Below are 15649 nucleotides of genomic sequence, written 5' to 3'. Positions count from 1 at the left end.
CTCTTGACAGTAATTAGATATCAAACTTGGGAATAAACGCACAGTTTACAGTTCTCCCTGGGAATGAATGAACATTTTTCCACAGCACTAGACAGCTTCATTCTTAGCGGCAGGGCAGAAAATTTTATCACTAGACTCTGCTGTGGGGTGATGGGGAGAGGAGGTTAGGGGATGCTATGGTTTCGATGTATATCCTCTCCACAATGAGTTAAAACTTAATCTTCGTTGTGGTGGTATTAGGAGCTGGGGCCTCAAAGGGGAAGGAGTCCCCCTTCAAGGGGGAAAACCACTCTTTCATTCAGAATTCCAGAGATTTTTCAATATTAAAAACTATAACCATCAGGTATTGTGGTGCACGCTTGTAATTCTAGCATTCAGGAGGCTGAGACAGGAGAATCACAGATCACAGCCAGCCTCAGCTACTTAGTGGGGCCCTTTACAATTCAGTGAGACCCTATTTCAAAATAAAGAATAAAAAAAATATGGGAGGCGGAGACAGGAGGATCGCACAGGTTCGAAGCCAGCCGCGCTGGCTTAAGAGATCCTTTTTCCAAATAAAAATATAAAAATAGGTCTGGGAGTGTAGCCCGGAGGTAAAAGGGCTTCCAGGAACCCCAGTACCACCAAAATAAATAAATAAATAAATAAATAAATAAATAAATAAAATAAAAAAATAAAAAAAATAGGGGTGCGGCCATAGCTCAGAGGTAGAATACCCCTGGGTTCCATCCCCAGCACCACACACACACACACACACACACACACACACACACACACACACTACAAAGATTATCAGTTAAAGGAAAGTCAGGCTTGGTGGCACATGCTTGTAATCTTATTGTAATCTTAATACTTGGAGGCTGAGCCAGGAGGATCGCAGCTTGCAGCCAGCCTCAGCTACTTACTGAGGCTCTTCACAACTTAGTGAGACCCTGTTTCAAAATAAAGAATCAAAAATAGGGCTGGGACTTAGTGAGGACCTTTGCAACTCAGTGAGGCCCTGTTTCAAAATAAAGAATAAAAAATAGGGCTGAGGGTATAGCTTGGAGGTAGAATGCCCCTGGGTTCCACCCAGACCCACAAAAAAAAAAAAAAAAAAAAAAAAAGAATAAGAAATAGCAGAAGTAGCATACTTAGTGAACTAGATCCCTCATTAAAATGTAAAATCAACAGGTACTCCAAAAATGGACACACAGAGAAACAGGAGCACAAGCATACTGTTTTAACTAAAATCCCCAGCAGTCATCAAGTGGACAGCACTGGGCCTCTCCAGAGAACCCATCAGCAAACTCCTGTTCCTCATGCTGCTTCTGAACAAGAAGTCGGGGGCCGAGGCAAGGAGTGAGGTTGATGGCAGAGTCAGATGCTACTGTATTATTAATAGAGGCTAAGTTGGAGTGTGTGGCTTGCTGTCAGAGCTAAAAGGGATGCTTAAAGCAGCCAGAAGCAGCCCTTATCTGTGCAGTCACAAAAGCGCTGGAGCAGGGCAGCCTTCCCCACAAATGGGAAGAGCCCGTTCCTGGAAGCGCAGCAGAAAATGTCTTTTGAGGGAGAAGGAAGGAAGGAGCTGAGCCAGGCCTGCCTGGTTTGTTACTCTCAAATTTACCCTCAGATTAAGCCATTGTTTAAGTGAATTCTAAGGAGATGAGAGGCCAGGAGTGTTATCCATCCATCCATCCATCCATCCATCCATCCATCCATCCGTCCATTCATCCTTCCATCCATCCATCTATCCATCCATCCATCCATCCATCCATCCATCCATCCATCCATCCACCCACCCACCCACCCACCCACCCACATGGGAGGAAGCATCAAGCAAGACCAGAGAGCTTTCTCCTCACTGTGGCCTCCAGGAAGTTGACCTTGCACTGGGTGTGGGTGGGTGGGAGAAGTTTACTTTTCCTTTCATGCCCCTTCACAGTTCACGGACAGCCTTAGCTACTTAGTGAGGCCCTCTGCAACTTAGTGAGACCCGGTTTCAAAATAAAGAGTAAAAAATTGGGTTGGAGCTTGAAGGTAGAATGCCCCTGGGTTCCAACCCCAGTGCTGCGAATAAATAAATAAATAAATAAATAAATAAATAAATAAATAAAGCGGGTTGGGGGCATAGCTTGGAGGTAGAATGCCTCTAGGTTCAATCATCAGTACCAAAAAAGAAGTTGGGAGGACTGTGAAGAGAAGGCAAGAGGTGAATAAGGATTTGTTCTGTGCCTTAACTCACCTTGCTTTATTTTTGCTTTTCTTTCTTCCAACTTGGAGACTTAAGTTGGTCCAAAAGAGAGAAGGAAATGATGGAAAGATTAAAGTAAGAACAAAGGAATAAATGTCAGCTTCATATTGTCGCTCAGATCTTCCGATATTTATCTTCAAGCACATTCTCTCCAACCTAGAAACTATACCCACTTCTACTGAGTCATTTATTTATTTTTGCCAGTGGGCTGAAGCATTGTCTCAAGCTTATATCTTAGGGACAAAATAAAAATAGTTCCGTGATGGTGGCACACACCCATAACCCTAGTACTTGGGAGGCTGAGACTGGAGGACCGCACACTCAGAGCCATAGGAGGCTCTCAGCAACTTGGTGAGACCCTGTTTCAAAATAAAAAATACAACAGGGCTGGGCAAGTAGCTCACTAAGTAGCTGAGGCTGTCCGCAGACCATGGTTCTCCTGTCTCAGCCTCCAAATGCTGGGATTACAAGCATGTGCCACCATGCCCGGGGTGTTCAACATATACACTGACAAATTTTCTCCTAAATTACAAAATAAAAGCAGTAAGTATGCAAAACAACAACAACAACAACAACAACAACAACAACAACAACAAACCTTTCTGAACTCTTTCTTTCTTTTTCTTTTTTGCAGAACTGGGGATGGAACCCAGGGGAACCTCCGAGCTACACTCTCAGCTCTTTATTCTTTATTTTGAAACAGGGTCTCACTGAGTTGCAAGGGGCCTTACTTAGTAACGGAGGCTGTCTGTGAACCACGATCCTCCTGTCTCAGCCTCCCAAATAAATGCAGGGATTACAAGTCTGTGCCACCACGCCTGGCTTCTTTATCAACATTTTCAATGCACAATTATATTTCATCAGACCTTCCTAGCTATGGCACAGAATTGAGAATCTACAAAAATTGTGACATTTTGCTGTATTTAAGAAAACCTCCTGCATGAAAAAAAAAAAAACATGAGTAAAATCAAAACATGGGTGAAAAGATTAATAAAAATGGGGAAACATATTTAACATTTAAATATCAGGCAAAGGGCTATGTTCTTAAGGGTCTGACCAGTTTCTAAAGGACCCAAAACCCACTAGAAAAATGGGCAAAAAATATAATCAAGCCGGGCGTGGTGGCGCACGCTTGTAATCCCCGCGCTTGGGAGGCGGAGACAGGAGGATCGCGCAGGTTCGAAGCCAGCCGCGCGCGCTGGTTTAGGAGACCCTGTTTCCAAAGAAAAATGTAAAAATAGGTCTGGGAGTGTAGCCCGGAGGCAGAAGGGCTTCCAGGAACCTCAGTACCACCACCCCCCAAAAATATATAATCAATTCCATAAAATGTAATACCCCAAACTCACAGTCAAAATAAGAAAAAATGAGCCAGGTATGGTGGCACATGCCTATAATCCCAGTACTTGGAAGGCTGAGACAGAAGGATAGCAGGTTTGAAGACAGGCCACAAGTAGTGAGAGACTGTTTCAAAATAAAAATAAAATAGGGCTGGAGGTGTAGCACAAGGGTAGAATATCCCTGGACTCATTCCCCAGTACCATTAAATAAATAAATAAATAAGCCGGGCGTGGCGGTGCACCCTTGTAATCCAAGCCTTTGGGAGGCTGAGACAGGAGGATCATGGTTTGAGAAGACAGCCTCAGCTACTTAGTGAAGGCCTTTGCCACTCAGTGAGACCCTGTTTCAAAATTTAAAAAGAATGAAAAAAAAAAAATAGAGCTGGGAGTATAGCTTGGAGGTAGATTTCTCCTGGGTTCCATTCCCAGCACTGCAAAATAAATAAATAAATAAATAAATAAATAAATAAATAAATAAATAAGAAAAATGAAAACAAAAGCTATACGGAAATTCTTTTTTTTTTTTAAAGCTGTCAGACTAGATAAAACTCAAAGATTAGCTATCAATTATATAGCGTTAGCAAGGCGGGGGGGGGGGGGAATAGACTCCCATATATTGCTTAGAAGGTTACATTTTTAGTTCTTCTCCAGGGCAGTTTAATGGTACGGAACACGATTATAAATGCACATGCCTTTTGAGCTAGCAGTTTCATTCTTAGACATTTAAATGAAAGATAATTTTTTTTTTTCTGTACTGGGGATGGAACCCAGGGGCATTCTACCTCGAGCTACACTCCCAGCCCTATTTTTTATTCTTTATTTTGAACCGGGTCTCACTGAGTTGCGGAGGGCCTCACTAAGTAGTGTCCGAGGCTGTCCCCGAACCGCGATCCTCCTGTCTCAGCCTCCCGAATGCCGGATCACAGGCGTGCGCCACCGCGCCTGGCTGAGATCTTCATCTTAATGGGAAAAACCTCTGCATAAGAGCTTCCTTTTGGTTAATGCTAGTCATTCCTCTCAGAGTGACAGGGATGAGTTATGTTGCTGAAGCAGCCCCTTCTCCCCAGAGTGCATGAGAGAAGAGGCAATGGGGTAAAGAGGCAGTGACCCTATCCTGGTCCAGAGACCAGAAGCCATCACAGCTGGAGTAATCTGTTGTATTTTTTCCAGTGCTGTGGATGGAACCCAGCGCCTCATGCCAGCAAGTGTTCCGTGGCCCCCATGCCCTGTGGGACGCTTCTGTTTTTAAGTAAGTTTTATTTGGAAAAGAGTTCTTAGGATTTAGTGATACGAGCAGAAATATTTAAAGACTAAGTGATGTCTGGGAATGTATCAAGATAATTCCAGCCGGACGTGGTGGTGCACGCTTGTAATCCCAGCATTTGGGAGGAGGAGACAGGAGGATCGCGCAGGTTCGAAGCCAGCCTCTCTGGTTTAAGAGATCCCCGTTTCCAAATAAAATACAAAAAATAGGTCTGGGAGTGTAACTCAGAGGTAGAAGGGTTCCATCCCCAGTACCACCAAAAAAAAAGGGGGGGGGAGGGGCTCAAAGGTCCAACGTCCCTGGGTTCCATCCCCAGACCCTCAAAAAAAAAAAAAAAAAAAAAAAAAAAAAGATAATTTCGGAATTTCGGGAAGCAGGTGACTGGTACATGGAGGTTTATCATACACTGGGGCTTCGATGAAACCTTCTCTCAGAATTCAGAGATTCAACAGGACTGCTGATTTTTTTCCCCCTTACTGGAGATTAAACCCAGGGCATTCTACCTCTGAGCTACACCCCTGGCCCTATTTTTTATTCTTTATATTTGAAACAAGGTCTCACTGAATTGCAAAGGGCCTATGTAACTGAGGCTGGCCACAAACCCGGATCTTCTTGTCTCAGCTTCCCAAGTACTGGGATTACATGTGTGTGGCACCTCGCCCTGCCAGGCCTGCTGATTTTAAAACAGGTCCTTAAACTGGTTTTTTCCCCTCAGTCCATCTTTCCCCTCCCTCTGCCTCTGCTGCTATCAGCAATTCCATCCTTTCCCCACTCACACCTGGGCAGGTTAGTGTAGTAGCTCTTTATTTCTTCCCAGAATGAAACACATGAAGACCTCACTAAACGGAGCTGAAAGAGTCACACCCAAAAGTCAGAGGGTGGGCAGGAACTATTGATTAAAAACACTCTGAAGCAAAAATGAGGATTTCTTTAGGCTAACTGTCTCATTAGGTAAAGGTGATTTTTTTTTAAAAAGAACAAATTAAAAAAGAAATACATGCACATACTGCAAAATTCAAAAAGTATAAAAGTACTGTAAAACATACATCTCCAGAAGCATAGCTAACAGTTTATTGTTTATTTCTTCAAAGCTATTTTAAATGTATTTGTAGAAAATATAACTACATTTTACAAATGGTATATGAAATAGTTATATGTAATAGTATAAAAGTAATATGAAATATTGAATAATCTTTAACTTTCCCCAGCGCTGTGATGTTTTTTAGAACTCCTTTCTCTGGCTCGTCATTTATACAGTCAGCAGGACAAAGCAGCCCTAAGATAATATTTTCCTCACATTTATTTTTTTCCTTTGGTTTTGAAAAATTATTCATTGGCTTTGACAACTCAAGCAATTTCATTTTTCCAGATGAATACTTACAGGATTGCATAAATAAACATTAAATCCAGCATGCGCGTGAATCCAGTGCTGAATTTCAGCAAACATTTTGACTGAGTTCTAGCAGTATTGTAAAATTGACATATGAAAAAAAAAAAAGCCTAGATAATCCTGCTTTTGCTTCCTATCTCTCAGGTTTTGGAAGTGTGTGTGTGTAGACTCAATACATTAGATTTTTAAATTTTTATTTTTTTGTAATAGTGGAGATCGAAAACCAGAGGCATTTTACCTCTGAATTAAACTCCAGGCCCTATTTTATATTTCATTTTGAAACAGGATGTCAGCAAACTGCAGAGGCCCCTTACTACATTGCTGAGGCTGTTTGTGAACCCGAGATCCTCCTGTCTCAGGCTCCCAATATACTGTGATTAAAAGTATGTGCCATAAATAAAATAAAATAAAAGTTTGTGCCAGAGCACATTTTAAGATTGAATGGGCAAATTTTAAGTTGTCATTATTATTACTGGTATTTTGTGTTCGTTTTAGCCCTGGGTGAGAAAAAGTAACAAACATCTAACTAGCAGCTAACTTGCTTAAGCAATTGCTTCTGCTATGACTAAAAGCTTAATGGGCAGAAATTATCCAGACAAAGAAATTATTCAGGAGACCAACGGGGGTATATCATCAATTTCAGTAACAAGTTAGTTTTCCCTGTTCTGAGCCTAAATTTCAATATTTTCCTCATTAACCCTGGATCTTGGTTTGAGAAAAACTGCTCCAGGCAGAACCAAATTAAGGTCAAGCTTGTCATTCACACCTGAGAATGAAGTTCTCTGGAAAATAAAGTGTCAAAAATGTGGCATGAGTAATATTTATAGAATTGAGTCTTGGACTTAGCCAGCTACAGATTATCCTGGAGTCCTTCCATGGCAGGAGCTGTAAAGTTCTGTTCTGAAATGAGATGGTTTTATTTTGATATCGAGACTCTATAAACTGTAAGACAGACATCCTGAAAAATACTGACTTCTGTTATTGTCTGCTTCAATCAACTAGGTCATGGTAGGAAGTGGAGGACAGGGTATAACACAAGACAAAGAAATAAAAATAAACCTAAGAAGACCAGATGTTCTAATGGGATCAACAAATGTTACGAGTTATTTCCTTTTTTATAGCTGTGGACAGACTGGCTAGTAAGTTGTCAGTGACAACACTAAAAAATAAGTTTATTGGTCTGTTGCCTTAATAATGGGAAAGCCTTAATTACATTAATTAATAATGTAATCCCAGTCCTTGGGAGGCTGAGACAGGAGGATCGCACAGGTTCGAAGCCAGCCTCAGCTACTTAGTGAGGCTCTCGGCAACTTAGTGAGACCCTGTTTCCAAATAAAGTATAAAATAGGTCTGGGAGTATAGCTCAGAGGTAGAAAGCCCCTGGGTTTTATTCCCAGAACTATAATAATAATAATAATAATAATAATAATAATTATTATTATTATTATAATGCCTTCAATATTGTCATAAATTTCTCTTTTTTATGGTACTAGAGATTGAACCCAGGGGCATTCTACCTCCAAGTGACACCCCCCCAGCTCTATTTTATTTTTATTTGGAAAGAGTCTCGCTCTAGGTTGATGAGAGTCTCACTACTTGCTAAGGCTGTCCTGAAACCTGCGATCCTCCTATCTCAGCCTCTCAAGTACTAGGATTACAGGCATTTGCCACCATTGCCAGCTCTAAGTTTATCTTTTGGAATTCATATATGGCCCATTCTTTAAATATAATTGAACTTGCTTTTTATAAAAAGATATGTACCCAGAATCTTTTTAAAAGCATTTTTATTTATTTCATAATTACAGAATAGATATTTAATTTTTAAAAAGACTACCCTGGTAATGAATGAGATGGGAAGGAAATGTAAAATAACAAAACGTAGCTAACCACCACTCTATAGGGTTGAGCTGTCCCTTACGATGCAGTCAAGCCTGGCGTGGCGGCTTGTAATCCCAGCCTCAGCTACTTAGTGAGGCCCTTTGCAACTCAGTAAGACCCTGTTTCAAAATAAAGAATAAAAAATAGGGCTGAAGATGTAGCCGGGAGGTAGAACGCCCCTGAGTTCCACCCTCAGTACTGTGGAAAGAAAAAAAAAAGATGTATTTCTAGAAAACTGAATTTTGTATTATCGGAAATATCCTTTAGCTGGGCGTGGTGATGCATGCTTGTAATCCCAGTACTTGGGAGGCTGAGACAGGAGGATCTCAGCCTCCTAAATGCTGGGATTACAAGCATGTGCCGCCATGCCTGACTTATGTTTTGATATTCTTATTTGAATTTTTTTATATGAACAGGTGACTGGCTCACAGGCTGCAGCTTGCCAGCCCCTGCTTTTTAAAAGTCCTGCTTGTATCTATTTTCCTGGGAGCCTCCTGTCCATCTGTATGGTACGCGATCGATACATGGTGGATGTCGTAGGTCCAAATCGCTGCTCACGAGCAGTGTGTCTTGAGTTTTCCAAGGCTATCCCCCTTTTTCCTGGAAATTCTGTAAGTGGAATCCATGATGCCAAATCCATTCTCAGCATTCTATATAGTGGATATTCACTTTTTTTCTTTCTGCACTTTTTAGATGCTATTCCACTGTCATCTAGCTTACATATTTTCTGATGAGTATTTTTTTTTGTTTTTGTTTCTCTATACCAAAGGTAACAAACTTCTGCAAAGTAGGGCATATTTTAGGTTTTGCCGGAGATACAGTCTGTCACAACTGCTCAATTCCGCCACTGTACTGTGAAAACAGTCATGGACAATATGTGTAATAGCGGCGTTCCAATAGAATTTCAACGAAAAAGCAGGAGGCAGAAGAGTTCTGGTCTGAGGGCTGTATAGTTTGCTGACCTCAATTCCATATGTAGTCTGTTTCTCTATTTGCTTTTTTTTTTTTTTTTTTGGCCTTCTACCTCCGGGTCACACTCCCAGACCTATTTTCTATTTTATTTGGAGACAGGGTCTCACTAAGTTGCTGAGAGCCTCACTAAGTAGCTGAGGCTGGCTTCGACCCTGCGCGATCCTCCTGTCTCAGCCTCCCAAGCGCGGGGATTACAAGCGTGCGCCACCACGCCCGGCTTCTATTTGCTTTTTAAGTCTTCCTTTTTATCATTGTTTTTAAGAGTATTTTTTTTTTTTTTTTTTTTTTTTGCGAGTCTGGAGATGGAACCCAGAGGCATTTGACCTCCCAGCTACACCCCCTGCCCAATTTGTAATTATTTTGAAACAGGGTCTCACTGAGTTGTTGAGAGCCTCACTAAGTAGCTGAGCGGTCCTCAGGTCTCAGCCTCCGGAATGCTGGGATTACAAGGGTGTGCCACCACGCCGGCTGCCAGAGTTTTTTTTTTTTTTTTTTTTAAATCATTGCTTTAAGGTGATAAGAAGTGCTGTGCCTTGGTGTGGTTTGGTGTATTCTACTGGGGATAAAAAAAAAAAAATGGTATATTCAACCTAGGATAAAAAGATAAAGCTTGGGAGGTTATTTTAAGAAGACTTAAGCACTGAAAAGTGGGCACTGGCACTGCAGGTGCGGGGCACTGCGGGAAGAGGCGGCGAAGGTCCAGTGTGACTGAGAGACACAGATGAGCAGGCTGGAGAGGCGGCAAGGCGGAGAGTCAGGGACAGTGAGTGAGCAAGGCTGCATGAACATGGTTCTCAGTTCTTACGATCATGTGCAGGTTTTAAGAGCCAACCTCACTTTTTATTTTTCACTTTTTTTTTTTTGCCATACTGGGGGATGGAACCCAGGGGCATTCTACCTCCGAGCTACACCCCCAGCCCTATTTTTTATTCTTAATTTGGAAACAGGGTCTCCTTGAGTTGCAAAGGGCCTCAGTAAGTAGCTGAGGCTGTATGTGAACTGTGATCCTACTGTCTCAGCCTCCCAAGGGCTGGGATAACAAGCGTGTGTCACCACGCCCGGCTTCACTTTTTATTATTTTCATTTTATTTTTTTGGTGGTACTGGGGGGTGGAACCCAGAGGCTTTCTACCTCCAGGCTACACTCCCACACCTATTTTATATTTTATTTGGAAACAGGATCTCATACTAAGTTGCTGAGAGCCTCTAAATAGCTGAGGCTGGTTTTGAACCTGTGCCATCCTCCTGTCTCAGCCTCCCAAGTGCAAAAATTACAAGCGTGCGCCACTATGCCCGGCTCACTTTTTATTTTTAGAAATCATGTTTGGAAATCCGGGTGTGGTGGCACACGCTTGTAATCCTAGCATTTGGGAGGCTGAGACAGGAGGATCGAGATTTGTGGACAGCCTCAGCTCCTACTTAGTAAGGCCCTTTGCAACTCAGTGAGACCAGGTTTCAAAATAAAGAATAAGCCAGGCATGGTGGCGCACGCTTGTAATCCCAGCATTCGGGAGGCTGAGACCAGGGGATTGCAGTTCGCGGGCAGCCCCAGCTACTTAGTGAGGCACTCCGCAACTTAGTGAGACCCTGTTTCAAAATAGAGTAAAAAATAGGGCAGAGGATGTAGTTCGGAGGTCAAATGCCCCTGGGTTCCATCCTCATACCCACAAAGAAAAAAAAAAATAAAAATAAGGCTAGGGGTATAGCTTGGAGGTAAAAAGCCCCTGGGTTCCATCCATTCTTAGTACCGTTAAAAAAAAGAGAGAGAGAGAGAGAAAGAAATCATGTTTGCATGTTTGGAGTACAAAATGATGTGAGACAGACTGGAGAGTTATTTCATAAAATTTATTGCAAGCCTTCATTATGTAATTTGCTGAAGCTTTTGCTCACAATTTTCCTCTACTTGTTATTGTTCATTCTGAAGCATCAATGTTGGAGTTGTGAAGACGGGTTAAAATTTGGGTTCTGACTTTCACTAGCTGCATAATGTTGAGCAAGTTCCTTACTCTGAGTCTTTATTTTCTTTATCCATAAAGGGGTGAGGGGGTGCGTGGGAATGAGTTTATAAGGCCAGTGTAAATTAAAAAGACAAATATCTGTCAGTGGAACAGCACATGATAGAATACACAACATATGTTGTTAAGTCTCCTTGGCTACAAGCCTTGGGAGGTTTTCTAGCCCAGAAGTTCTCAACCCATAATGCACATTAAAATCACATAAATTTTTTCCTCACATAACTTAATTGGCCTGGGATGCGACCTGAGCACTGCACTATTATTACTTTCTTTTTGCAGTACTGGGGGTGGAACCCAGGGGCCTTCTACCTCTGAACCACACCCTCCAGCCTTATTTTTTATTCTTTTTTTGAAACAGGGTCTCAATGAGTTGCAAAGGGCCTAAGTAGCTGAGGCTAGCTGCAAACCTCAATACTCCTGTCTCAGGCTCCCCAGTGCTGGGATTTTAAGTGTGGGCCACCATGCCTGGCTTTACTTTTTGTTTTGAAACAGGGTCTCACCATGTTGCTGATAAACGCTATATTGCTGAGGCTGTCCTTGAACCTGTGATCCTCTTGTCTCAGTCTCCCAAGTGCTGGGATTACAGGTGTGCAGCACCATTCCCGGTATGACATGATTTTTTAAAAGCACTCCAAGTGATTGTAGCCTGAGCGCAAGGCTGAAAACTAGCCAGAGGAGGATAACCTTTTCATCCCTCTGAAATCAAGGTGTGTGTGTGTGTGCGTGTGCATGCGTGTGTGTGTGTGTGTGTGTGTATCTGTCTGTTTAGCATGAAAAGCAAAACATGAAACATTAAGAGAAAAACAATTGCAGGCCATAACAGTCACTGATGAGAGCTGGAATTAAACTTGGTGAACTTCTGAGATTCTATTTTTAATATCAAATCCACTGGTTATGTAATTTGGGGGCTAAAGTTTTTACATAACAAACCCTTTTCAATTGATGAAACTCAGATTGTTGATTTTATAAAAATCTCTAGTCCTACTGCTTAGAGATTTGTATAGCTATTTCTTTTTATATGGGAAAGCTGCAGTTTTTTTTACATGCTATTATTTTTAAAGCAATGTTTACTGTGAATCCCTGTTTTTAAAATCTCCCTTTGATTTTGAGGTCCACTCAATTCCCAAACAGGGCTCTGTATGAAAATCAGTAAAACAAGCCAGGTGTGGCGGCACACATTTGTAATCCTAGTACTTGGGAGGCTGAGACAGGAGGATCAGAGGTTTGTGGCCAGCCTTCGCTACTTGGTTATGCCCTCTACACCTGAGTGAGACTGTTTCAAAATAAAGAATAAAAAATAGAGCTGGGGGTGGAATGACCTTGGGTTCTATCCCCAGTACTGCAAAAAGAAAAAGAAGAAAAAAAAAAAAGAAAATTAGTAAAACAAAATAAGGCCAACATTAAAGATATGACATTTTGGTAAATGCTTAATAATATATAGAAAAGACTGTATTTTGACAATATTTTTTAACTTTCTTAAGATACTTTTAATTCAAATTTCCTTGATGTTGTATCTATACATCTTATAGTTTCACATTATCCTTCACTCTTTTCCCTCCAGAGAATAGGTTAAGATTTCTTAATTTTTCTTATAAGATGTAAATAATTTATCGTTCTTTGTCTCAGGAATATTAAGTTTAGAAAGCTATACATTTCTAGCCAGGCATGGGGGCACACACCTGTAATCCCACTATTTGGGAGGCTGAGACAAGAGGATCATAGGTTTGAGGAAAGCCTCAGCAAGGAGTGAGACTCCCATCAACCTAGTGAGACCCTGTTTCAAAATAAAAATTAAAACAGGGCTGGGGTTGTGGCTTGGAGGTAGAATGCCCCTGGGCTCAATCCCTGGTACCACAAAGAAAAAAATCTATAGATTTCTAACTCTATAAAAAACTAGACGGTGAAATAGACAAAGCATTCTTTTAAGAAAAATGGTATGTATAAATTTATAGTATCATTTCCTCTAAAATATTTAAAAAGTACTCTTCACATAGAACACTTTATACGGAAGACATGCTTAGAACCAAGTACAAAACATCATGATGGTGATTTCCAGTAACTAGACAGACTATGTCGGTTTGTATCTGTGTGTGCACATGTGTGTGTAGTACTGGGGATTGAACTCAGGTCATTCTACCAGAGCTCCACCCCAGCTGTTTTTTATTTTGAAGCTCTAGATAAGTTGCTGAGGCTGGCCTTGAACCTGCAATCCTCCTGTCTTAGTCTCCCAAGTACTGGGATTACTTTCCTTAAAATGTGCTGGGCCCAGAATAAGCATCCAATCTCCACTTATAAAGAGATAAGCATATGAACAGTCACTCATCGGGCGTGGTGGAGCACAACTGTGATCCCAGTACTTGGGAGGCTGAGACAGGAGGATCACAGCTTAGTGAGCCCGTTTCCAAATCTCTCTCCTTCTCTCTCTCTCTCACAGACACACACACACACACACACACACACACACACACACACACACACACACACAAAGACAGCTACTTGCAGATAACACTGTCATAAAAAGAAGAGGATTCAAAGATCTGAGATTAAGGAGGCTTGGTTTTGCAACATTTTTTTTTGTGGTGCTGGGGTTTGAACCCAGGGACATTCTACCTCTGATCTATACCCCTCAGCCCTATTTTTTTTTCTTTCTTTCTTTTTTTTTTTGTGGTACTGGGGATGAGACTCAAGGGCATTCTACCTTAAAGCTACACACCAGCCCTATTTTTTTATTCTTTATATGGAAACAGGGTCTCACTGAGTTACAAAAGGCCCAAGTAGTTGAGGCCGTCTGCAAACCTCCATCATTTGTCTCAGCCTCCCAAATGCTGGGATTACAAATGCGTGCCACCAGACCCAGCTATTCTTTATTCTGAAACAGGGCCTCACGAAATTGCGGGGGCTTCACTAAGTAGCTTTTCTGGGATTACAGGCATGCAGCACTATATTTAAAAAAATTTTTTTTTTTTTTTGTACCGGGATGGAACCCAGGGGCCTTTTACTTATGGGCTATACCGCCAGACCTATTTTTTTAATTTGGAAATTGATCTCACTAAATTCACGAAAGCCTCACTAAGTTGCTGAAGCTAGCTTCAAATCTGCAATCCTTCCTGTCTCAGCCTCCCAAATGTTGGGGTTACAAGTGTGTGCCATGATGCCCAGCTGTATTTTCAATCTTAAAGGAAGCCTTCAACTGCAAATCTTTGTTATTGGTATCAAGTACTGGTATATTTTGAATAGGCCTAGTATTATTATGTAACTAGAATTTGATCTGTATCATTTTGAAAATTCAATACATATTACTTGATACGTTCAAATCCTTGAAATAGGCTGGGCGTGGTGGCACACGCTTGTAATCTCCATGCTTGGGAGGCGGAGACAGGAGGATCGCACAGGTTTGAAGCCAGCCTTGATGGCTTAAGAGACCTTGTTTCCAAATAAAACATATAAAATAGGTCTGGGAGTGGAGCCTGGAGGTAGAAGGGTTCCATCCCCAGTACCACAAAAAACAAAACAAAAAACAAACAAACAAAAAACCCTTAACTTATTTGATATTGACAAATATGATTTAATTTTATTGCCTTTATGGAAGTTCCTAGAAGCATCTTTGCCTAATATTAATCCAAATAGTAAATGACTAAATCAGTTTGAATAAATGTTAAGACTGAGATAATTTGATTATAAATCATCATGTAGCTAATGGGTCACTGAACACATGGGGTAACTCAGAGGAATCTCACAAGAAGGCAGGATACAATTCTTTTGTCATTCTTTTCATTTGCAAGGGAGACAAACCTTGATTAGTCTGTAAGGCATTATCAGAGTTCGATCAGATCAGTGTTCCTTATCTTCCTGGTGACCGGAATAGGCTGGGAGTGGGATGAAGATGAGGAGTGTTTTGGGGGGGCCCTGGGGCTGGAACCCACGGGCATTTTACCTCTGAGCCACACCCCAGCCATATATTTTATTTATTTATTTTTTGTGGTACTGGGGTGGAACCCAGGGTCTTTTCTACCTTTGGGCTGTACTCCAGACCTATTTTTTAATATTTTATTTGGAAACAGGGTCTCACTAAGTTACCGAGGGCCAAGTAGCCGAGGCTGGCTGTGAACCATGAATCCTTCTGTCTCAGCCTCCCGAGCACTGGGATTACAAGTGTGAGGAGTTTTTCTTTTTTTTAAACCATCCACAAAAACTTGGGAAAAAAGATAAACCCCCAAACACCATAGAACATTATTTCCTTAACATGTGTTCAAAATAAATGAGACCACTCTTCGGAACAATGCCAACCGTGGATGAAACATTGAGAAAGGAGAACATCTGAGATAACTCTTGAATCCTATATAATCAAAGCCCAGAAGAACTGACATGTTTCCAACTTCCTGCTCCCCCCAAAAAAGTGGGATGGTAGAGTCTGGCACTTTAATATTTTATCTGAAACTATGAAATACACTGTGTAAAAACACGAGTCAGACAAATCTCAAGCGTACAACTCTAAAATATGTTATCAATGTTTAATATTTTAAGGATTAAGTAACAAATCAAGAAAGATTTTTTACTTAAC

Source organism: Muscardinus avellanarius (genome assembly GCF_963383645.1).
Source record: "Muscardinus avellanarius genome assembly, chromosome: 6".
Lineage (NCBI taxonomy): Eukaryota > Metazoa > Chordata > Mammalia > Rodentia > Gliridae > Muscardinus > Muscardinus avellanarius.
This window is presented reverse-complemented; position numbering follows the sequence as displayed.